The following is a 12,276-nucleotide window of genomic DNA, read 5'->3' as shown; positions in this document are numbered from 1 at the left end:
TTATTCATTAAAATCAATTCCTAGAAACCTAGGTTACCAAAAATAATGAAAATACTCATGGCTTTAACAATTACATATTAAGATATGAATTTTCTTTCCATGTTTTAATATAAATTTCCTTTTGTAAAGATCTCCTGTCTGATATTTACAGAATTTTTCCTTACTTTGGAGATACATATATGTGCATATATATGTGTGTGGTATGTGTATGCATTTATATTCACTTGTATTGTTTGAACTCCTTAGTTTTAATCAATGTTTTTCATGGTAGTAACCAATTTCATTCTGATTTGTATGTTTCAGTCAAACTCACTTGTTTGATGTATGAGTATGTAAATGTTTTGAAGACTATATAGGAGTTTCTTACATAGAATCTGTTCTCTATTCATTTATATTTAGCTACTGAGAGAAGATATAGATAATAGAAAGATGATACTGAAAGACCTACAAGTGAAGTACTATTATTTTCATTGTTATAAATTAAGCAAATACAAGATACATATCTTTTCAATTAACTGACTTCATTTCTGTTCCATGTTAAAAATTACTTACTTTGGGCTGGAGTGATAGTACAGCGGGTAGTCTGCCTTGCACTCAGTCAACCAGTGTTCGGTTCCCAGCTTCCCATATGGTCCCCTGAGCACGGCCAGAAGTAATTCCTGAGTGCAGAGCCAGGAGTAACCCCTGTGCATCGCCAGGTGTGACCCCAAAAGAAAACAAACAAAAAAAATTACTTTGTTATTGTTAAGTTTATAGGCTTTGACCTCCACAACATCTTAGTGGCTCACATCATATGTCAACCTCATGCTACAGCTGCATATACTTCGTATTCACATGAACATCAAGTGGGCATTTTTTTTAATGATTGTAAAAGTACTAACAAAGAATACTTGGGTATCCTTTGTTTAGAAAAGAAAAATATGAGAATATCAGATGTCTGGATATATGATTGAATATAGTATGAGTGCCTTGCATGTAATACGTCTTGAGTTTGATATCAGGCATCATTAAAAAAAAAGTCAGTAGCTTATCAACCATCCCATAACCCAAAGAGAAGATAAATTGTTTTTGATAGAGATGGGACATGGAGAAGGCAAAAGATAAATTACTGAAAATGGAGAGGGGACAGGAAAAATAAAAGGGAAGTAAATCAGAAAAAGGTAGAAAAAAAAAGAAATCAAGTTTCAAGTGAAAGCTGAAAATTTTGAAGTTTTGCTGCTTTGAAAAATTTTAAAAATCAGACATTTTTATTTTAAAATCGAATATTATCAAACATTATTTTCATAAATTTATAGAAATTTTATGGCAAAAACAAGTGTTATTCTTGTAGAGACTTCCCTAAAAAATCTTAATTAAAAAAATCAAATATTGATTCCCTAGAAGAAATAGATTGACCGATCAAAGCAATCTAATAAGTAAATTGGCAGTAGGGTAAAACAGTTATAATATAGATAATATTTTAATACAAAATTAAAAATGAAATCCAATAAGATAAATGGTAAGCCAAAGGCACAAGTATGTTTAAGTGGCCAATGAAGATTTAAGCATGCAATATATAAAGCAAAATAATAGTAATAGTATCTTAAATTTAATTTTTTTTTACTTTATAATTTTAAATACTTCACAGTTCAGAGTTTTTATGAAATCAGTAATAATTAGAAGTAGTTAATTTTGTGAATTTCATTTTAAAATATTTTAGTGATTTTCCCTAATATGTGTCAAAGAAAGCAATGAAATTCCAACATCTTATTATAATTGTTACTATTTTATGTACCAGGATTATATGCTATCTTATTAAATTTCCAAAATTATTATTTTGGAAATATCAATTGTATTTTATGACCAGTCATCCCTAAAGATGTTGCTTCCTTCAATCCTTCTCATAAAACAGTACCACTAGATGAATTCTTGGGTGAAGGTTGCAATAGTGATTCATATATAATCTGGAATTTTACACAGACTGTTGGAGTTCAACTAGGAGCTTTCACATGTAGTAGACGCTAATGACTTGGTAATCTCTCTGGGAGGTTTCTGCACAAGAGGTAAAAGTCAATGTGAACAGCAATAAATCAGGAGCACTTTCCTCTGTAGTTGCAAACTCATGGCAGGATATGCTTTGACTCAAGATATATTTAGGTTTGATGACTGTAACATGTATTTCAGAAATTCATTACATTCAGTGGCTCAATAATCACTAGCACTTTGTGTCAGAGTTTCTTCATATAGCGAGGTATATTTAATATGGCTAAGCACATTTATAGTACTTTCTAATTTAGGCTATCTTAATCAAGGAAAATCAATTTCTGGTATTTACTTTTTGATTATTTACTTCTATTGGGGGTACAGCAGAACAATACTCCTGGTTTTGTGCTCCATTGAACTCTCTCCAGCTCAGTTTCTTGCCTTTTAAAATATACTTTGAAACATATTGGTTTTGATGCCACACCTGGTGATGTTCAGTGCTTACTCCTAGTTCTGTGCTCATGGGTTATTCCTTGTGGTGCTCAGGGATCACATTCAGCACTGGGGATCCGGTTGCTGCATGCAAGGCAAGTTCCTAAACCTCCTGTACTATCTTTCAACCCCCTTAAACATAATTTTAAGTGTCAGGGATGTAGTTCAATGGTGGAGCCTTGCCTTGCTTTGTGAGAGGCCTTGGATTTGATTCCAAGCACTACAAAAAAAATCACTGTCTGTCACTGTCCTCCCGTTGTTCATCGATTTTCTCGAGCGGGCCCAGTAATGTCTCCATTGTGAGACTTGTGTTACTGTGTTTGATGCTAATCTATCTGCCATATGTAAAATAAGAGCATCAATAATTATGGACACTATATATGCATATTTATGTATTATATAAATAAACAATGGTGTATAGAGTTTATATGTGGTTTGAGTTAAATAAGAATTTCTTACAACCACCTATAAACTGTTAATAGTTTGGATACTCATAAATTGGAAGTAGTTAACTGATTTGAGTGACTTAAATGAGAGAATAAAAGATGTAGTCAAGAGTCAAGAAAACAGTATCATCATCTTATCAGCTAGAAACTCCTATAGGACATGGGTATAGACAGATGTTTCAGGGAATGATAATATAAGGGCTAAAAGAACACAAAATATACATGTGCACATGATTAAATAAATCATATCTACTATTTTTGGTCAATGTATATAATCAACAAAGTAATTAACATGAAATACTGTGATAAAGTTGAATTATCTGAAAAGGTATCTATATTTTTTCAGAGGAATGTCAAATTTTACCTCAATGATTTTTAACTAAAACTTAGTGCTTTTATAATACCAAAGAAATATACTACAACGTGAAAAATCAGCTTGCTTAACATTATTTTCCATTGAGCTGATTCTTTGCCTATTATTCAGATAAGGTGTCCCAAACTTATTTGGCTTACTTGCTTTTCAGGAAAAAAAAATATTACTCAGCACTTCATTGGAAATTTAACTTCTTTAAACAAATAGAAAATGCCTTCGATTTCCCTTGAGTACCCACCCCATCTGGATCATCTGTAGGAGGCATTATCACCTACTTTGCTAACACTAGTATAGACAATGCCCAAATCTCTTGCAGCTCATCAGGAGCCATGTTACTTATATTTTTATTTTATTATTATTGTTGGCTGGAGCAATACCACAGAGGGTAAGGCTTTTGCCTTGGACACAGCCGACCCAAGTTCGATTCCCCTGTCCCTCTCAGAGAGCCCAGCAAGCTACCGAGAGTATTTCGCCTGCATGGCAAAGCCTGGCAAGCTCCCTGTGACATATTGGATATGCCAAAAACAGTAACAAGTCTCACAATTTGTTGTGAGACCTTACTGGTTCCCACTTGAGCAAATCGATGAACAACGGGATGTGAGTGCTACAGTGCTACAGTGCTATTATTATTGCTATTGTTATTATTTTAATCATTGTGAGATACAGTTACAAAGCTTTCCTGTTTGAGTTTCAATCATACAATGATTGGTCACCCAACCTTCCACCAGTGCACATCTTCCACCACCAGATTCCCAGTATCCCCCCATCCCTCCCCTCCCCTGTCTCAATGGCAGACAATTTCCCCCATACTCTTCTTTGTATTGCTTGTCATCAACAGCACAAGATGCTGCACGGCCACCAGAGTGGCCACATGCTCCTGGAATTCTAAAATTTTAGACAACTAGGGTCTGGAGAAATCTCTGCAGCAAGCCGCTTGGTTTGGAGACTTCTCTGTGTGTTTCTGGATAATGGCCATTAAGGAGCTTAAGTAGAAGCCCGAGGCAGTTTGTGGGCATGACCTCCAGGATCCCATGGGGACTGAGGGGGGGGGATGAGAAGAACCAGCCTACCCCCTATCCCTTGAGGCCTGGAGTTTGCCGTCACTGAAACCCCGGTGGCCGCCAACTTCCAGAACCATGTTACTTAGCACTCGTTGGCAGGGAGAGGGGAGAGAGGAATTGACCACTTGCCAGGGTCCTTATGGCTTACAAGTGCTCCTTTACAACTGCTTAAAGATTACTCGTAACAGTGCTCTGGGACCACATCTGGTGCTGGGCATAGAACCAGGATCTGTTGCATGCAAGGTTAATTCCTGCAACCTTAACTTCTGCACTAAATCTTTGGCCCCTTAGCACACATTTAAATTTAAAAGTTAATTCCAATCATAAAACGATAAAATTTATTTAAAGCTTTAACGTTTTGTATCTTATAATATATTAAGTAATAGGGCCAAGTCACTATGGGCAATATCAGGAATGATCCCTGAACATAATGTCAGGAGCAAGCCCACTGGGTGTAAGTTCAAACCCAAAAAACAATCAAATAAAAACTAAAATGGAAAAAAAAGGGCAGAGGGTGGGGGTGTTAAGGGAGATTGAACTACACTGACCAAATTATAATCTTTAAAAAGTGTAAATGTGTGGAGTGAATCCATAGTTAAAAATTTTATTTAAAATAATGAGATTTTACCTTTTAGGGAACACATTTTGAGATAGATAAAATCCATTTATATTTTAGTGGTAACATACCTGCTCACATCTTAGTGTTCATTGTTTTAAGATGCTTATGTTAGCAGAGATTTAACCACTCACTGCAGTCCTCAGGGCTTAGTGCTGGCACAGTGCTCAGAGATCATGTGGGTGCTCAGGGATGCATATGGGTGTGGTGCTGGGGACAAACTGAAGTCAACAGCATGCAAAGTGAGCATCTTGACCCCCACTATCTCTCTGCCCCTAAAGTGTTTTGATTTTTGTGTCACAAACACTAAGTATGGGTCTCAATTCTTTTGTTTTGTCTTTTGAGCCACTCCTGGCAAGGCTTAGGGGCTCTGTACTCAGGACTCACTCTTGGCATTGCTCAGAGGACCATATGGAATGCCGGGGATGAACTGCAAAACAAACACCTTACTGTACTCTTTCTCTCTCTCTTTCCTCCTTTTGTCCTGATTTGATCACCAGATCACTTGAATATTCTCTGTATTTTCGTTGTCCTTTTATTTACAAATTGCTCTTATTTGCTTATTTTCACTCTCTCACTCTGTTTTTGTTTTTTTGTTTTGGGGTCACAGCCAGTGACTCTCAGGACTTACTCCTGGCTCTGCACTCAGGAATCACTCCTGGCAGTGCTCGGAGTACCTACCATATTGTGTGCTGAGGATCATTGCAAGGAAAGTGCTCTACCCACTGTATTAGCTCTCCTGCCCCCAACCTGCTATTCTGGAGAGAACATTTTACAAAATTTATCATAACCAGAAGCATTATTTTATCTGCAGTTCCTAATCAGTCTGAAATGCCCACTAGACACACATGCAGAAACTTCCTAAGTTCCAAATTGTTATTTAAAAATTTTGCATATATCTCAGAAAGTGATGTAGGAAGAAAGATAGGGAAGGCCCCCTCCCAAGCAATGGCAGCAGATTTCCTGGAAAGTAATAGTCCTGACCACATAGAGAACTGGCAGAACTGGCGCCAGTACCAATCCATGTAACAGACCCTGAGGAGGCTGGACCCCACCATCAACAGAAGCTCCAGCAGGAACAAAAGACCAGGATAGGAATTTCAAAAGAATACCATCACCTCTCCCAACTCTACTCCTTGACAACCTCCTTAGCAACATATCTTGACCCAGGTAGAAGCCCCTATGTGGGGGCAAGTTGGACAAACCTGTAAAAGCCACCTTGAACAAAGGAAGGATGCACATATGTGCTGCTTGCGCCCATGTGGCCGAGCACATGCAGTGCCTGAGCAGATGTGTCGCTCGCATATCCCAACTTGAGATGGGTGCTTTCATGCTTTCCTGTCTAATGCTGGGATGTGTGTAGGGGCTCTCACAGCTCCTGGAGAAGCAGGGGTTCTCTCCTTGGCATGTTACTCTCCACTCTCTCCCACTTTCTCTTCCTCCTTCCCTTCAAAACCTCCAAATAAAATCTCTTTCACTTCACTGCTTGTCTACTCCTGAAACTCTTTTCTTAGAGGTGAGACAGGAACCCAGTAACCCTGGGTCCGGGGTGGTAGAGGCAGATGAGGAGAAAGTGACCATCTTTCTCCTCCCTGCTTCACATCAGCCACACGTGGGGCCCACTGACATCAAAAGCATTTTAAAATTCCCAAGGACAAGGAGCATGATAAAAACACTTTTTACCTCCCTAGACAAATCAAGGATGTTTATCTCAAAGGTGCTTGGAAAATGTGTAAGAGTTAAAAAGTCACAAAATGGCAAGGAAAATTCTACTCAGTTGCCATAGCACAATGCATAATATGAAATAATTATTTTACGCTTGTAAATACCTTTTCCAGAGCATGTTTGTTCTATTTAAACAAGTTAAACTTGTTCTATTAAACAAGTTAAATACCTTTTCCAGAGCATGTATGTTCTATTTGAACAAGTTAAACAGCATATGCAGTTTGCCTTGCTTTTCTCTTGGGCTATATGCACCTTTTTCACTAAAGGTTTAAAACAAACCCAAACATTATAAGAACAAAAATGATAAATATAAGGATATTCAGTTAAATATCTTGATTAATATCAGTCGACTCTTTTTCTTTTTAATGATAATTCTTGAATCTAACACGGTCACAGTCACAATCCTCCCGTTGTTCATCGATTTGCTTGAGCGGGCCCAGTAACGTCTCCATTGGAGACTTTGTTGTTACTGTGTTTGGCATATCGAATACGTCACGGGGAGCTTGCCAGGCTCTGCCGTGCGGGCGAGACACTCTCGGTAGCTTGCCGGGCTCTCCAAGAGGGGCAGAGGAATCGAACTCAGGTCGGCCATGTTGGCTGTGTGCAAGGCAAACGCCCTATAATTTCAACTCTACCCATATGGATCTGTCTTAAATATTTAGAAGAGCCTCTCAGGATTTAGAAATATATGTTATAGTTAGCATTAAAGAAAGCAATGTATACATTAATATTTTATTTTTATTATAATAAAACTAGAAGAAATTAGTTTATTTCATGAAAGGAAAGTGCATACTCTAAGGATTGGATGCAGTGAATACTGTGTTCCAAATGCTCTCAGTCACTTTCTTACCAATATGCAAAGTGCTTTTGATAGCCCACCATGTGATCCCATCTCCTTGAACTCATATGTAAAAGACATATTCTTGGGAATACTATCTTGAAACCTATTCAAGGTAATGTGCTGTGCTGTTGTTTAATTATTTCATGCAAATTAACCTCAAGATTGTCTATTTCCTCAGTAGAATTATGGCTTACTTATCCAATACACATATCCTGTGTCTCACAGGATCTTGTTATTCAGTCAATTCTTGCTAGTTAATTTGTTCATCAACCAAAAATAGGCTACTATTTTGACACCCTGTTGCATCAAGCATGAAAGAGTTGTCTTATTTATGTAATATTAAACTGCAATATTTATAAATTTTTGTTATGTATTCCATAGAGCAAATATTTTTATGACATAAACTTTCCTTCTGTATCTTTAAGTAAAAATAATAAACCATGATCAATTTGTTGCATAGTTAAGTAGAGTAATTGCTGCCTGTGATGTCTCGTTTCTAAGTGAACCAGATAGGAACAGTGTGCATCATTTATAGACAGTAATACAATTTTATCTTGTGGCATAATAAAATATTTTTCTTTCTTTGATATGTTTTATCAGTGTTGTAGAACATTAATAAACTTTAAAAATAAGCTAATTAAATTTTCTAATTATATCCTCACCATACTAGTGAATGTTATGTTTGTTCAAAGAAAATGAACAAATATTTCAACAACTGAAAATATTTCTTCAGTGCCATAATATATATTAAATACATTTGTTGAATAATTCATCATGTTAAAGAACTATAACCTGCAATCATTAATTTTTAAGAAATTCAAATTTGCAAGTTGGTTTCTCATTTATAAAATAAAATTTCAATAACAATTTTTTTCATATTCTGAATAAAAAGATAAATAACCAAATACTTGCTTCACTGCCATTTCCATCTCATCAAACATGAAAACATTTCTGGTTCTTTCTCTTATTTGCTGGAATAATTTTTTTTTCACCAAGTGAAAAAATATTGCCTCATTTTTAACCTTGATTTTTCGCTCCCCTCCCTCTCCCGCCCTCAGGCACCTTTAACCTGTGAAACTTTCCTGATATGACAAGCATGAATGGCAATTCGCAGCCCAAGGAGAAAAAGATAACCCGGTAGGAACACTACACATGAGCTTTAAGCACTAGCAGTGGAGCACATAAAGAGTTCAAAGTTCTCCCCCCCCCAAAACATCAAAGTAGTTATTCATGGAAAGCAAATAAAAACGTGCCTGGCTTTAGCACACACATTCTGGTTACTACAATTTTAACCGTCAGAAAACAATTATTAGAGTACCAATGACCCAGTCATAGTAATGATTAACCCCTGGTCAAATTCTTCCATCTCACCACCATCGCTCCATTCATATCATTTTACAGTGCATACTTAAAATCATATATATCCATACATCCATATTTCAGTATAGAAATCTTTTATAGTTGCATAATTTGGGACAAGAAAAAAAGATTTTAATAATATTTTCCATATTTAGGCACTTTGTAAGACTTTGGCTTATAGAAGTATACACACATACTAAAAAGTTAACATGGCTATTAATAAAATGCACAGCAGCCACATAAACAATTAGAAATACAAATGTTTCAAAGTAGAAAAAAAATAGCTTAAAGACTGTGCATTCCCACAGGCTCCAATCCATTCTCTGGAGACTATTTTAAAGGATTCTCTGAATCAGTTTTGTTTCATAACTCCTTTACCCCAGACCCACATTAATTTCTACTCCAAAGCCTCTGGTGAGTATTTTTTCCCCATTTGATCTTATCACCGATTATTCTTTCTTTCTGATCTTCAATGCATAGTTTGACAGTTTTGACAGATGGATACACCCTTTTTAACCCATGCACACAATCAAGATACAGAGCACTGACATTATCAAGGAAGCTCCCTTGTGATCCTTTACAGTAAATTCTTGCATTCCTCCTCCTCCACCCTGAGATAATGGCTGTTTTGATATCTACCACTATACTTTCAATTTGTCATTTTTAGAACTTCAGATAAATGGAATCATACGATGTGCTTGCTTTTGTGTCCTTATTTTAGCTTAGTGCTGTGTCTGTGTAATTCATCAGTGTTCTTGTGTGTATCAATGGTTGGTTCTCTTTTATAGCTGAGTTCTAATTCATTGCATAATTATAACCAATTTGTTTACCCATTCACCTGTTGATAGATGTTTGGGCTATTTACAGTGTTTGATGCTCATGAAAAGCTTCTATGATTATTTTGTACAAACATTTGAGTCTATAATTTTTTCTCTGTGTAATGCCTTATCAATTTCATTTGGGGACCTATATTTTTCTCTTTGATAAATGTTTGATAAATCTTATATAGGTTATGCATTTTATTTATCCATTTAAAAGCAGTTTTGTTTTATTAATGCTACTTTTTATGATTTCCCTTTAGCCCTTCCTTCTGCTACTTGAGTTTAATTTATTCTTCTTTTTCTAAGAAACATAGATATTGGTTTGTGAATTTTCTTCTTTCCTGATGATAGAGTTTAATCTCTTAACTTTCCCTAACTGAATCTTTAACTGAACTCTAACTGAATCGCACATATTTAACATATAGTTTCCAATTTTTTAATTATGTTTAGTTTAAAAATACTTTTAAAGATCTTACCAAAAATACCTTTTCTTTTCTTTTTTTGATGTGTATGGGCTGAAGCGATAGCACAGCAGTAGGGCTTTTGCCTTGCCTGCAGCCAGCCCGGCCAACCCGGGTTCGATTCTTCCACCCCCTCAGAGATCCTAGCAAGCTACCAAGAGTATCTCGCCCACACAGCAAAGCCTGGCAAGCTACCCATGATGTATTCGATATGCCAAACACAGTAACAAGTGTCACAATGGAAATGTTACTGGACCCACTAGAGAAAATTGATGAACAACTGGAGGACAGCGACAGTGACAGTGATGTGTATACAGTGGCAGGAGTGAGCTATACCTGTCAGTGCTCAGGGTTATTTTGACTCTGCATTCAGGGATCACTCCTGGCAGATACAAAGGGACCATATGGGGTGTCAGGGATCAAACCCATGTTAACTGTATGTAAGGCAAGCACTGTGCCTGCTCTACTACTGCTTCATCCCCATTCCCAAGCACCTTTTTGATTCATTATTTAGAAACTGATTTTAATTTACATGTATTTGGGAGTATTGACACAATGACATGAATACCAGGAAATGAAATCATTAAGATCCTTGTCAGATGTCAAATCTCTTTTGATTTCCATCAGTGTTTGCTTCCTAAGTCTTGAAGAATTTTATTAGGTACACAATATGTAAAACTACTCTCTTCCCCTATAAAATAGGCCACTCTTGTCCACAATAAACTTTACTCAAAAAAATTTAAGCACTGTGGTTTACAAATATGTTCCAAATAGAATTTTAGGCAAGACATACAATTTCCCAACACCAGTCCCTCCACCAGTATTAACTTCCATCCAGTGTCCCTAGGTTCCTTCCAACTCCATTACCATCCCCCCAATCTGCCTCCTAAATAGGTATATTTTAAGTATTTATTTATTGTTTGAGATCCAAACTGACTCTTGTTGAGGCTCAGAGGATCATATGTGGTGATGAGAACAGAAATCAGGTTGGATGCATACAAGACAAGTACCCTAACCAATTTACTATCTCTTCATTCCTTCCCTGCCTTTTTGTTTCTGTAATCTAGGGTAACTTGCACCTACCTTTCGGACTTTGTATTCCCTTGTCATGCTTTTCTATATATCGCAAGTAAGTGAGCTCATCTGGTATTTGGCCTTCTTCTTACTTCACTTAACTTGATATTATTCCATTCCATTCAATTTATAGCAAATTGCATGATGAAATTATACTCCTAATCAATCTTACATTCTCTTTTTCATTTATGTGCCCTCTTGTTTCTCCCCCCTCTCTCATTCTCTCTCTTACTCTCTCTCTCTCTCAGTTAATCAATTTGTTGACCTCAGAATATAATTTGACATATATTTGGGCCCTAGTTTTACATACCTTGTAACAATTACTCCTGGTAGGATTAGGAGACCATATGGAGTTTGGAGGATCAAACCCATGTCAGGCATGTGGAAGGCATGCACTCTATTTGCAGTAGCACTGAAGCAGCTTACTATGATTAAATTTAAATATGCTATATTGTTTTAGATTTTTATTGCCTTCTCTCTTCCATCTTTTCTGTTTTTGTTGTAATTCATAAGAAACTTTGAGATTTTTCTTTAATGTTATATATCAATTTTCAACTCTAGCTTTTTGAACTATTTTAAAAGTATTTCTTTATTATGGATTACAACCACATAAAGCTTTACACTCTTAAAGTGTACTTAATGTTATACTATAGCACTGTAGCATTGTAGCACTGTCCTCCCATTGTTCATCGATTTCCTCGAGCGGGCCCAGTAACATTGTGAGACTTGTTACTGTGTTTGGCATATTGATTATGTCACGGGGAGCTTGCCAGGCTTTGCCAGGCTTTGCTGTGCAGGCAAGATATTCTCGGTAGCTTGCCAGGCTCTCCGAGAGAGGTGGATGAATCGAATTCGGGTCGGCCATGTTGGCTACGTGCAAGGCAAATGCTCTACCTGCTGTGCAATCTCTCTTGCCCACTTGTGAATCATGCACCCTTAACACATGTCCATTCCTTCCTGGTCTCTTGTATTTCTTTTACAAATCATAGAAGAGGATCCAGAGAAATAGTACAGCAGGTGAGATTTTTGCTTTGCGCACAATCCA

This window comes from Sorex fumeus, unplaced genomic scaffold (genome assembly GCF_029834395.1).
Source record: "Sorex fumeus unplaced genomic scaffold, SorFum_2.1 ptg000128l, whole genome shotgun sequence".
Lineage (NCBI taxonomy): Eukaryota > Metazoa > Chordata > Mammalia > Eulipotyphla > Soricidae > Sorex > Sorex fumeus.
The sequence above is the reverse complement of the archived record's forward strand: the minus strand, read 5'-3'. Positions refer to the sequence as shown.